Source organism: Manis pentadactyla, chromosome 8, assembly GCF_030020395.1.
Source record: "Manis pentadactyla isolate mManPen7 chromosome 8, mManPen7.hap1, whole genome shotgun sequence".
NCBI lineage: Eukaryota > Metazoa > Chordata > Mammalia > Pholidota > Manidae > Manis > Manis pentadactyla.
Genome location: NC_080026.1, coordinates 104,784,072 through 104,798,389, shown reverse-complemented (window position 1 = coordinate 104,798,389; position 14,318 = coordinate 104,784,072).

Here is a 14,318-nt window from a genome sequence, read left to right as displayed (position 1 = left end):
TTTAAATTAAACCTCTTTGTATTCTTTCTACAAAGAAGAAAGGACTTTGAGTTAACTCACAAAAAAAAACAAAAGCAGAATCAGTTACTAGAATTTTCACAAGGCTAACTAACACAAGACCTAAAGAGAAGAAAAATAAATCTGTAAATTCTAAGAGTCAATATAGTTGCTCTTATTTAGATTTAAAAAGTAACTTGGATCATCCAGGAAGCTAAGGTGAGGAGAAAAATATTCTACGGCTGTTTTTACCTGAACACACCACGTCTTCAGAAAAAGCAAAGCTATTTCTTTTACGGAAAGGTGATAGAAATGTCTCACTAGGATCTTAGTACAATTCCTAACACTTGCTAAGTCCACAGTAAATGCTAGCTGCTGGTGGTGGTTATCATTATTTGTAAAGTGCAGAAATGCTTCTTGTAACAACTTCTTATAACAGGCAGAGCCTGATGCAGAAGCATAATCCTCAGAAGTGTTGTTATGGCTGACATTCATAACTAGCATAAAGATTAAAGCTTTAAATTCTTTCCCAACTATTTTTTCTATCCACCAGCTTTGATAACAACGAGCTAGATGGTGAGAGAATCAAAGCCATGCTCTCTGGGAAGGTCTGGCCTCCAGATCCCTTGCCGACTGGGGATGTGATATCCCTGTGACCTTTGCATGCAGATGGACGGAATTCAGAGTCACTCAGCACTGAAGTGCCCCTGTCACATGCTCTGTCACTCTCTCACAGTCCCATTTGTTTCAGAGGTTTTCTCTCACTTGAGGTTGCCTGTTAGCGCCCACCTTTTCACTGCACACCCGTGTGGGAATTATATGGAATTTTTACATAAAATATGAAAATCATATGTATAAGCACTTTTGCCTTGATGGTTTGTTTATGGTTCATGATTGTAGTCAAGACAGAAACAGTAGCTAAGACAGAAAGAGTTTCTGTGTTCATTCACCATGAGGATTTGTTCGTTATCCTTCAGAAGGTGAAACTGTTGAGAGTTGGACTTAATTAATGATTGTGCATGGAAACCCCAATATTGTTGTTAACAACCATTTTATCAATAAATATGAGAGATGCCTTCTCGGCACCACTCTTGCGCTGTCACGCCTTGAGTCCCCTGGCTGGTCCTTAAGATCTTAGACAAACAATCGCGTCTCTTCCCTCATCTGCGGGTCAGAGACAGGGAAGGAACCCGACAAGTGGCGCCCGAACAGGGACCTGAAAGACGGTCAAAACTAAGGGCGGAGAACCTCCGCTCCGCGGCACTTGCAATTCTAAGGCGGGGAAAGCTCCGAAGATCGTCGATCTGGTAAGATTCCCGGGAAATCGCACTTAGGGAACAGGATCGAGACGTCAGGGACACTAAAATGGGCCAAACAGAAACTAAAGCAACTAAACCGGAGGATTATTTAAAATTACTCCGTGCCCTCCTAAAAACATCAGGAATGAAAACTTCTAAAAAAGATTTTGCTCAACTCTATAAGTATATTAAAAAACATTGTTATTGGCTACCACCACAAGGGACACTTAAACAAGCTGATTGAGATAATGTTTTAAGAGATTTTAAAAAAGCTCACAGGCAGGGAAACATCATCCCTGTGCCTGTTTGATCTTTATGTAATTTGATCACTCTCGCCTTGCAGCCTTTACAAACTCCCCCACTGTGTGAAACTAAGTCAGATACACAAGAGTGCGAGAGAGAACTCTTAGATGATGTGGAAAAATCAAGTAGGCAATCTCCATCCCCACATCTACCTAACTCCTCTTCATCCTCCTCTTCCTCTTCTTCAGAGACCAATGATGAGAGTTCTGTTCCTCTCGTTGTAAAAAATCCCCAGTCTCTGTTCCTGCTATGTCTGCCTTGTAAAGCCCAGCGGGAAGGAGATATAGATGCTTATCTGACATCCTTAATAGCACCAGTTAGTTTAACTCCTTTTGGGCCAGGTGAAGATCCTGATTTTCCACAAGAAGGAGTCAAAGCACTTTATACAGCTATTCCTTACAAGATATTAAAAGATTTTAAACAGGCTATTTCTTCATATGGTACTAATTCTCCATACGTTGTGGGTCTCTTGAGGGGGTTAGCAGAACAGGAAAGGATGATTCCTCATGATTGGGATTTGTTGGCTCGTACTTGTCTGGACTCTTCTGAGTTTTTACAATTTAAAACCTGGTGGTATGAGGAAGCAAAATCAGCATGCCAATCCTCCAATTCTTATAACTGCTGAACAACTAGCAGGACAAGGAGACTGGCTGCAGATAGAAAGACAAGTTAGATATGAAGACATAGTAGTAACACAAGTACGTTTGTGTTGCTTAAAAGCCTGGGAGAAAATACAAGCAGCTGGAAAGCCTGTCTTGCCATTTAGTAAACTTAAACAAGGGCTTAATGAGTCCTATGTTGACTTTGTTGCGAGATTGCAAGATAATTTGAGAAAGACAGTAGCACATCCAGAGTTGAGAGATCTGTTGTTACAGATGCTGGCCTATGATAACGCAAATACAGTGTCAGAGAGTTCTTAGACCTTTAAAAGCCGCAGGAGCTAAGATGGAAGATTATATCAAAGCCTGTACTGATATAGGTTCTCCTACATATCAAGCTAATTTACTAGCAACTGCTATGAAAGGAAAGTCAAGGAGAAATGCAGGAAATTTAAAGTGTTTTGGTTGTGGCAGACAAGGGCATATGAAAAAAGACTGCCGATTGCAGAAGAGAACACAAGAGTCAAATTTTAAAAATAAACTGCCGTCTGTTTGCCCAAAATGTAAACAAGGGAGACATTGGTCTAATGAATGTCGTTCAAAATTTGATAAAGATGGTAGTCCTATCAATGAATCTCAGCCTTTAAACCTCCAATCGGGCCAGCCTCTGAGGCCCTAGAAAATAATACAGAGGCATCCTCTCCAAGTAAAAGAACATGGCATGATTTACAAGCTGCAACTAAAGGAAGTGCTGCTGTAGATATTGCCTCTTCTCAATCTGTATATTTTATACCCATCACAAGAAGTTCAATTACTTAGTACAGGAATTTTTGGTCCTTTACCAGCCAATTCTGTAGGATTACTTTTAGGCCGTAGTAACTGGACTCTAAAAGGATTAATAGTAAGACCTGGAGTTATTGATCAAGATTATATGGGTGAGATTAAAATAATGGTGTCATCTGATAAGGAATTATATATACCTCAAGGAGAAAGAATTGCTCAATTACTTATACTTCCCTATCTCCCACCTTCAACACCTTATGAGAGAGGACAAGGTGGATTTGTAAGTACAAATAAACAAATATGGCTTAATACAAAAATTACATCTGATAGACCTCAATGCAAGATCAGTATTCAAGGCAAGTCTTTTACAGGATTGTTAGATACAGGAGCTGATGTATCTGTAATTGCTCTCACATATTGGCCAAAAAATTGGCCCAAACAAGAGAAGCATATTCAAGTTTCAGGTATTGGTACAACTTCTCAAGTATGGCAAAGTTCAGCTACCTTGCATTGTCTCGGTTCTGAAAAACAATTAGCTTTGTTAAAACCTTTAATTGTTGATGTAGCAATTAATCTCTGGGGACGAGATTTAATGCAACAATGGCATACTACATTGTCTTTTAATGAGCCTTCATCAGTTCAGTCTTTTTCTTAGGGGTCATTGATAAACGGCTGCCAGCTCCTATACCATTACAGTGGACCACTCAGACGCCTGTTTGGGTGGATCAATGGCTCCTCAATAAAGAAAAATTGGCAGCCCTACACACATTAGTTCAAGAACAACTTCAGCTAGATAGATTAGAATTTTCCACAAGCCCATGGAATTCTTCTGTATTTATTATAAAAAAGAAATCAGGAAATTGGAGACTTTTACAAGATTTAAGACAAATTAATGCAGTTCTTAAACCTATGGGACCTTTGCAACAAGGCCTCCCTTCTCCAACTATGGTTCCAAAAGACTGGAACATGGCTATAATTGATCTTAAAGATTGTTTTTTTACAATTCCTTTAGCTATAATGGACAGGGAAAAGTTTGCTTTTACTGTCCCTTCTTTAAATTTGCAGGCATCTTCAGAAAGATTCCAATGGAAAGTACTTCCTCAAGGAATGTTAAATAGCCCTACAATTTGTCAAAATTATGTGCATAGAGCTCTTCAGCCTATACATGAAAAATGGTCTTCAGCTTATATCATTCATTATATGGATGATATTCTCATAGCCCTACCTAGGCATTTATCTCTTACCAATATTCTCAATGAGACTGAAACTGAGTTAAAACAATCGGGATTACAAATAGTGCCACATAAAATACAAATACAATACCCAATGAATTATTTGGAAAATAAAATTCAAGAAAATTCAATAATTCCTCAGAAAATTCAAATTAGGAGAGATCATCTTAAAACTTTAAATGATTTTCAAAAGCTCTTAGGAGATATTAATTGGATCCGACCATTATTAGGAATTCCTACTTATAAACTACAACATCTTTTTAATATTTTAAAAGGACCCTCAGATCTTAATAGTCCTAGAAACTTAACCTCAAAAGCTGAGGAAGAACTCAAGTGGATAGAAAAACACATTCAAAAAGCTCAATTATCAAAAATTGACTTACACAAACCCTTACTTTTATTAATCTACTTTACTCCTCATTCTCCTACAGGATTGCTCTGTCAATGTGATGGTTGGTTAGAATAGATATTTCTGCAGTATCAAACTAAACCCTCCTTACAACCTTACATTGACAAAGTAGCCTCCATTATCCTTAAAAGATGACAGAGACTAAGACAGATGATTGGTCAAGACCCTCACTCCATTATTCTTCCCTTATCTAAACAAAATATTATGCAAGTATTTCAAGAAAATATTCATTGGCAAATTGCACTTTCAGATTATTTAGGAAATATTGACTGTCACTACCCTAAGAATAAGTTATTTTCATTTTTTCAGTGCCATCAATGGATCCTTCCTCAAAAAACTTCTCCTAATCCATTATTAAATACTGTTACCTGTTTTACAGATGGTACAAAATCTTTTAAAGCAGCCTATATAACTTGTTCTGGTTTGTCAAAAACTTTTCAAACATCTTTTACTTCTGCACAAAATGAGTTATATGCTGTATTGCAAGCTTTGCAAGATTTTCCAGGTCCTGTCAATATTGTTACTGACTCTGTTTATGCTGCCTTTTCTGTTCCTCTATTAGAAACTGCAACATTGGGCACTGTACAATCTCCTATTAACACTTTATTTTCTCAATTACAGGTGTGTATCCATCAACATCTACATCCCTTCTTCATTACTCATATATGATCACATTTTAATTTACCAGGTCCTTTATTATATTATAACGATAAAGTAGACAAGCTTGTTTCTTTAGTTACTTACTCACCAGCTCAACGATATCACGACCTGACTCATGCTCCTTTCACCTTACAGAAGTGTTTTTCTCTTTCTGCATCTGAAGCTCACAATATCTTGAATTCTTGTCCAACCTGTTCTCAAATTAATTCTCCTCCTTTGCAAGCAGGAACTGTTCCCAGGGGAACGCATTCTAACGCCCTATGGCAAATGGATGTTACTATTGTTCCTGAATTTAGAACTCTAAAGCATGTTCATGTTTCCATTGATACTTATTCTTCTGCTTCATGGGCAACAGCTTTACCAGAAGAACGATCTCATCATGTTATCACTCATCTTTTACAAGCATTTGCAGTACTAGGCATTCCTGCCACCATAAAAACTGACAACGCTCCAGTTTACCTCTCCTCTACGCTAAAGAGATTTTTTCAGCTGTATAATATTACTCATAAAACAGGTATTCCTTACAATTCTACAGGTCAAGCTCTGATTGAATGTCATCATCTTACTCTTAAGCATTATTTGTTAAAACAAAAAGGGGGATTACTCCCTGATATGATAAAATTAACAGCAAATCAACGCTTAATGCATGCTTTACATGTTCTTAATTTTGATCTTTCCAAAGGTGATGGACGATCAGCTATGGAAATACATTTTTCTGACAATATTTCTTTTCCTGAAACAACAGCAGTTCCTGTATGGTGGTCTCCAATAAGTTCTTCACAGTGGTATAAAGGTCATATCAAAGTGTGGGGCAAAGGGTTTGTTTGTGTCATTACAGAGGATCAACGCTTGATTTGGCTACCCAGAAAAAGAATTAAGATACGATATGAAGAAGAACTCCCAATATCAACATCCTCAGAAAGAGCTGCTCCAGAGGATGGCCACCAATAAACTTCATTGCTGGAATGAAGCTTCCTGGATAGTGAAGTTTCTACTTTTATTTTTGGTGATAACATTCATACATACACATACTGCACAAGCTTGCACTATTACAGCTAGTGGAGCAGTCCTCCACATTTAGGCCGAGGAGTAGTCCTTCAGTGTGTATCCACCTGTTCTACTCCTGTAGGTCCTATATAGTATGGAAAAAAGATGGTGAAGAGATATATAGACAAAAGTATGGAGGAAAGCTTGGATGGAATAATGCAACTGATCAGTCTAAAAGAGACAATACTTGCTATGACATTTATAAAACAGTTTTGACCAGAAATGATACCGGCAATTATTCTTGTGAGAAATATCAAAAAAGGAACTCCTGATATATTATATAAAAGTAGTTATGTCTACTTAGACATATCACTCTCTCCAGAGAGGGAATTTTCTTCACCTAATATGTGGCTGCAACTTGCAAGTTGAGGACTGAACAAGTCATCTTTTTGTGTAGCAGGAGATTCCTCATTAGTGGATTATTAAAGAAGAATTTGATAGGTATAGGACTCCCTTTTTCTGTTTTCACTAATATTTCAGGAATAAACATTACTCACTCTCCTAAAGTTCCTACTCGTGAAGTTCAATTGAACTTACCTGTCAGTACTACTATAGTTTCTGAATGTATATGTATTGATTGCACTCATATTCCTTTCTACTGTAATTCTACCATTCATGTAAAATGGCTTTTTGGATATAGACTTCCAAATGGCTGGGTATTTTTATGCAATAACAAAACATATCAAGCCTTTTCTTCACATTATCAAGGCATTTGTGGAGTGGGGTGAATTCTTCCTGCTCTTATAGACCATCCTGGATATAAGCACAGACAGGTTTCTCGAGCCCTGCCACCTGATTGTGATGACAACTTGAAGTTGTTGGATCCTGTTGCTGTAGCTGTCGCTGCTGCATTCATCCTACCAGTTCCAGGACTCGTCATAGGAATGCAGAACGAAATATCCAAGATGGCCTGTGCATACAGTAAAACAACAAATCTGACTGCTTCTGTATTATCTGAATTCAACCAAGAACTGGGAGAAGTACGAGTTGCAGTACTTCAAGATTGTGCTACTATAGACTATCTATTGTTAAAAGAATGTATGAGATGTGAACAGTTTCTAGGCATGTGTTGTTTTTATCTGTCTGACTTTTCTCAAACTATTCACAATCAAATAGACAATATTCATCATATTATTGATAAGTTTTCTCAAATGCCTGAGTTACCTAAATGGTTTTCTTGGTTTCACTGGAGATGGCCAGTAATTGTAGGCCTGTTTCTTTTGTGTATTTGCCTTCCAGTCTTGATAGCCTGGATGCGTCATATAGTCACCAATTTGTTGAAACCGATGCATGCTTATGCTACTTTCCTGGAAGTGATGTCTAAAAAATGATTGTTCTTTGTTTGCATTGTTACTCATGAAAGTCCGTACACTAAATCTTTGTATTTTGTGATTTCTATGATTAAGGCTGGACATAAGAGTGAGAGTATGAAAACAAACATCAACAAACATCAGTCTACTCTTAATGCCTCCTTTTTCCACACGTTCTCTCCCTGTGTAGCCCCAGGAGATGGCTGGTTAGCCAGAGATGGGTAAGATTCCTCATGGGAGGAACAGCCTAAGACAGGCACAGTCATAAAGGGTCAACAGGTGAGGAGGTGGGGGCCAACTGAGGCGAGGCTTAGAACCTCGTCCCCCCATTTATATGAGGCATTCTCTGCTGCTTTTGTCCAGCTAAGTTGATATTAAAAAAATTAAGAACGGACCTTTTGCTTGAGTTACAACAATCATTATCTTGAAGCTTTAAAAACAAAAAGGGGGAAATGTGGGAATTATATGGAATTTATATATAAAATATGAAAATCATATGTATAAGCACTTTTGCCTTGATGGTTTGTTTATGGTTCATGATTGTAGTCAAGACAGAAACAGTAGCTAAGACAGAAAGAGTTTCTGTGTTCATTCACCATGAGGATTTGTTCGTTATCCTTCAGAAGGTGAAACTGTTGAGAGTTGGACTTAATTAATGATTGTGCATGGAAACCCCAATATTGTTAACAACCATTTTATCAATAAATATGAGAGATGCCTTCTCGGCACCACTCTTGCGCTGTCACGCCTTGAGTCCCCTGGCGGGTCCTTAAGATCTTCGACGAACAATCACGTCTCTTCCCTCATCTGCGGGTCAGAGACAGGGAAGGGACCCGACACACCCAGCTGCACATTCAGACAACGTGGTGAGGTACAAGTACAAATAACAGCGATAACACTTCCTTCCCACTGCTCCATGTCAGAACAAAGACACTGGCATGGGGGTGGTCTGGGGACATATGAGAAGCTGGTAAGATGGCTTTGCAGTAACCATGGCAACACAGTTACATGTTGGATAGGCTTAAAGCAGGTACTTGCTTGTGACATGCTGAGTCTAGGCCCTGGGGTCAGGGGGACATTTCAGGGGACCTCCAAGCCCTCTGGAAATCATCTCTATCACCTCCTCTAGAGTCTCTTTCTCTCCTTTGCTCACCTCCTCCACTATCCCCTTCCCAGTTTTTTCTCATTGCTCTGCTTTTGTCTCTGTATCTCTTTACTCTCCACTGTCTTTAGCCTCTGCATATGTTACTTCACAGCTACTGGTGCTTAGAAAACTGCCAGGCCCCACCAGGACCCGAAACCCTGTCTTACTATCTTTATGTCCCTGCAGCACCTTGTCTGGGGCCTGACCCATGGTAAGTGCTCCTTACTAGGTTCTTGAATAAACTAGAAAGGTCAGCTGTCCTGAGTTGTTGCTCCATGTGACTGTGCCTCTGTATACAGGAATGATCCACGGTACCGTGGGAACTTTTACCCCAGAGTACCCTGCTATAAGGGAAATGGACTTAAAGCCTGTGGGGTGCACCTGCAAGTTTGAAGCGTTTTGAAAGACTTGCTTTAATTTTTACATTTGTTCTGTTTTTGCATTCCATTGTACAACCTTTTAATTTTAATCAGATTTTGACTTTTTGTCTAGTGCTGCATCAAATGAAAGCTGCCTATAATTGTTCAGCAAACGTGGAAGATATGTTTGCGATAGTCCAACTCAAATACAAGCACTAGGGATTATGTGATATTCACCGTGGGCCCCCTTCCATCCCAGACAACCTCAAGGAGAGAGAATACATCACTCTCCCTCCCTTTCAGCCCCCAGCTGCCGCGACCTGCACATGGGCACTCGGTGTCGAGGGCCCCAGGGTAAGGACCAGAGAACGTGCATGGGTAGATGTAACAGAAGTTATGGTTCACCTGAGCAGTGCTGGGAGGCCGGTTCATATACAAAGAAGGTTGTAAAGAACTAGTTAAATTATTAAATCACTTACCAATCCTCCAGCTAACCACCTCCACTACTCTTCATTAGAAAACACGCTCCAGTACCACACTCCATATATTTCCCTTGGCTTGGCAGCCTCCTCACTCACATATGTGAGCAAGGCCTGTACCCCAGTTACAGAGATCTTTACAGTCTCCCAATCCAGCACCATCCTGGGGTATAGTTGGGGCACAGCTCTGATCAACATTCAGGGTGCTCAGCGTCTTCTTGGCAAGCAAACACACAATCTCATCGTTAAGACACAGTGGGAGTACAGGTATAGATGCATTGTTGCAGAGGGGGTTGGGGAGGGAAGAAGAAGAGGAAATAAATACAAGATAGGAAAAAGTGTGACATCATGTCAAGGACTGCACCCAGAGGCGGACAGGCTGGGGTCAAATGCTGGTTCTCTCTTTCCGCTTACTAGCCAAATACCAGTCATGCAGTCATCCTGAGTTTCGACTTCTTTTCTCTACAGAAAAGATGGTAATAACAGCACAAGTATTAGAAGGTTTTTCCAATACCAAGCACTTAACCCAGTGCCTAGAATTCAATAAATGTGAGTTGTTATTATTATAATTACAACGATAATGATTCCAACAGAGGAATATAAATAGTTTAGGCATAAACCTAGAAATAATGGCCTAATGAATTGCAGAGGAGAGTATTCCATCACAGAATTAGGCAAAATTTCTTTGCGTTTTGAAATAGCCGTCAGGGCCACTGCTGTCACTTCTTCTGTGTTTCAAATATTGTCCACAAGATGGCAGCAGCGGCCTCAGGTTCTCCCTAAACCCAAAAGGCATTCCGTTCACCCTGCATTCCAAGGAACCCCGCCCCAGACAGGCATCTCTGGGACATATTTTAAGTGGAAGGCGACCAGCACCGCATCTAAAGGATGCCCTTCCCTCTGGAATGCTATAGAAGTCTATGAGTAGACAGACAAAGAAGCTCTGGACTTGGGAAAAAAACTAGAACCCACCTATTCATTCATTCACTCATTCATTCTTTCAACAAATATGTACTGAGATCCTACTGTATCCCAGGCATTGTGAAAGGAATAAAGCAGGGAAGGCACTGTTCTCATCACTGCCAGTCAAACGCAAATCAGACACTGGTAGCTTATGCAAAGTAGTCTCCCATCCAGCTAAAAATGACAAGCCTGTGGACTGTGGTAATTACACAGTTGAAGGTTAAAAAAAGAAAAACACATACGTGATAGGAAGTCCACACCAACTCTGCTTTGTACACTGACAACAATGGGAGGGAATTCAAAGTGATGGAAGTTGGTAGAATTAAGTTGTGACTGGGTTTTTTGCCCCCTGTAAACTTACTTAAGTTTCTTTTTTCCCCCTTAGAGCTAGAAATCTGGGCCCGGCTAATGGAAGCTGTCACCTGGAATGTCTGGGGCAGCTGTGCAAGGTTACATTCCAGGCTCCAAGCAAAAAAATGCCAGCAATTTGCCTTTTGTCAACTGCAAATTAAAGTAATTTCCACATCGAGGGTTTCTCCTGCTGGTGATGTGCCCCCCCAAAGCACCAGGGCTGTTTGCAGCAAGCCTTTACCTGGCAGCCCTGCCAGGGCAAACCTGCCGGAGGCTGAAGGTGCCTCAGGGCTGTGATCAGAGGACAGCTTGCTTGGACATCTTTCACTGAAGCCCCAAAACAAATGGGCATCAAGTGGGGCCTGGAGGTGGGAAACTGGGATATGTCTTCAGTCCCTCATGGCACTTTCTAGAATGTGGGATAAGAGAGACCCTCCGCTTTAAGAAAATGAAGGAAAGGTAAATTTGTGTGTTTACCAGTGCTATGGCAACAATAAAAAATAGCCACTGTTACTGACATGATGCTCAAAAATATCACATCCACCATCTGAATCCCTGAATCCCAGAAGATGAAAGAAATATTACTGTCCTCACTCTATAGACAGGGAATTTAAGGCTCTGTGAAGTTGAGCAGGTGGAGAAAGTTACCTGTCTTGAGTGATAATGGTGGGATTTAAACTCTTGAACCCATGCACTTCACCCCCACACAGCCAACCAAGTGCACACAGGTGGGCAGAAGTGGGTCATCACCCAAAACAAGGGCGAGGCTATTCATTCACTGATTCAGTATCTGCAGAGCACCCACTCCGCATCAGACACTGGCGCACAAAGGCAAACCCTGTCAGCTGCAAACTAGTGTGCACTCAGAGGATTTGCCACCGTGGTGAAGCCAGGCTTGGAGACCAGAGGTATAAACAAACCTGGAGTGTCCCTTTCACCAAAGACGGGCCAATGCTGGGGTTCAGATCAAGAGCAGATAGGCAAGGCGCCTTCTGTTATAGACAGTACACTTGCATGGATGATTGGAAGAAGTCGTCACACACACTTAGAAGACAAGCCTTATGTCCATGTGAGCCTTCAGCAACCTGGGAAGCGCTGGGATGGGCTCCCCCCCCAGCCCTCCCCCAACACACACACACACACACACACACACACACACACACGCAGCCCCCGGTCTGCGCCCACAGCCAGCCCCAGGCGCGCTCACAGACCCAGGGATCTCTCCTGCCTACTCTGCTCCCTCTGGGGGCCTCCACTGTGCGGCCCCAGGGCAGCTCTGTCATCTCCCCTGACCTGGGGCCTTCCCAGGCCTCCTCTTCCTCATCTGTGGGACCAGAGCACCTGCAGTCTCTTCCAGTTCAGGCACTCCTGACAGCTGCCATTCCCTGAGCTCCAGCTGCACCAGGTGCTGGTTCAGTCTCCACAATCATGTTTAACCTTCACACGTGACCCATGAGCAGGTGTGATGCCCCCACTTTGTAGATGAGTTTTAAAACTCAGATATACCAGATGACTTCTCCAAGGTCACACAGCTAGTACGGATCAGAAGCAAGGCTGGTCTGACTCTGGAAGCCCCGGTATTTCCCAGTAGTTCTCACCACCTCTAAAAAGAAGCAGCGGAGGTTTATTTACTCTGTGTCCTCCAGGTCTCTAAGCTGCTGTCTCTGACTGACTCTTCCCTCACAGCTACACAGTTCTCAGCTCATCTTTGTCAGCATCCTCTTCTACCCTCCTTGGCATTATTGCTTGAAGACTTCGTGACCTGACAAGCCTGGGCCTGTTATTGTTCATTCGATATTCATGCAGAGACCCCCAACCTTTGGCCTCTAAGAGTCTGTGACTTTCAATCCTGCCTCGCAAAGTGGACACTCTAAGCACACCCCTCCCACACCCGCCCCAGACACCGTGACTACCGAGGGGTACACTCACCCGCAAGGCCTTGGGCTCCAGGCTCCTGTCTCCAGCCGCAGCTGCCACCCCATCGCCACCCTCCCCCCGCCCACTGGCTCTGGCCTAACTGGACCTCCTCCACAGTCAGCACCCGCCTCAGCCTCTTGCCCTCTACTCCGCTCCTCCCCTGCCTCACAAGGAACCTATGAATCCACTCCCTCCTTTCTAACCTCAAAAACCACAGTAACCTTACACAATCTCTCCTTCCTTTTCCCTCTTGCTAAAAGTCAACCCTCTTGCCCCCACCCCAACTCCCATTCCCCCAGCATTACCTCCTCCCTAAGCTTCACATCACTCTCTGGGCCACCTCCTCCAGGAAGAACCTGTCTTTCTCAAAGATTCCCTCCTCTTCCGGCACCTTCCCACTCTCCATCTCCCTCTGGCTTGGGGAACTTCCCCAGCGGCACCCAGAGTGATGCTTCTCCCCTGGGCCCTTTCTGGAACAGCCCTCGCACCCATGCCCCCCATGGCTGGCCTCCCATCTCACTCCGCCGAAACACCACTCGCCGGCCACCAACGGCTCCTACTTCCTAAATCCAATGATCTCAGTTCCTATTCCCTCAGACCTACAAAAGTAGAATGCTTTGCCGAGCCAGGTCATTCTGACTCCATTGCTCTCAACTTCTTGGTCACACTGCCTCTCGGCCCTGAGTTTCCCGACCTCTCTGAGCCCCCACTTCCCCATCCGTTAGAGGAAGAAGGTGAGCACCAAGATCACAGGGTTCCCGGGGTCATCAAACAAGATACCATGTGCCTGGCATGTTCAAGGGGCCCCAGACTGGTGGTTAACTATGCATGCTGTTTTTCTCTTAGTGCTGAGAGATCTCTCTTGATTTATGAATCTTTAACCTACCCTACATAGCAAATGCTCTAAGCCTGTTATGGTAGAGAGCCTTATGGCCCTAAGAAAACCCAGGGATTTGCCTTGCGCACAGTAGGTAGAGAATAAGTTCATTGCTGTTGGTGATGGCTACCTTATAGTGCCCAGCTATTTTCCCAGTCTTTTAATTTCAATAAACCACAAATACTTTCTCCACCAAGGACTTGGCTGTTTAACAGTTTCAATCCTTTGAAAAAGAAAATAACTCCTGTATTTTTCACTTATTTGCTAGTGTTAAGAGCCCTTTGATGTTCCAAAGGCCTTTCAAGAAAGCCTCCTTAGAAATAGGACCTTGGCTTTTGCCACAGGGAAGTGAACTTGAACCCCAAAGGTTGAGCTGGGACCATAGAGTCCCAGGCAGGCATTTTCCTCACAGGCTCCAGCCTGACCCCAGCCTGGAGCTTGGAGAAAATGCTATTTGCAAGTTCTTCATCCTTCTCAAAGCTGTCATTTTCGTCAGCCCCACTGGGCATTTTGACAAATGCCTTTGCTAATTACTTAATTATTTTGGCCTGCACAAGTGTGGGGGCTATTTCCTTACAGAAAAGAGGGCT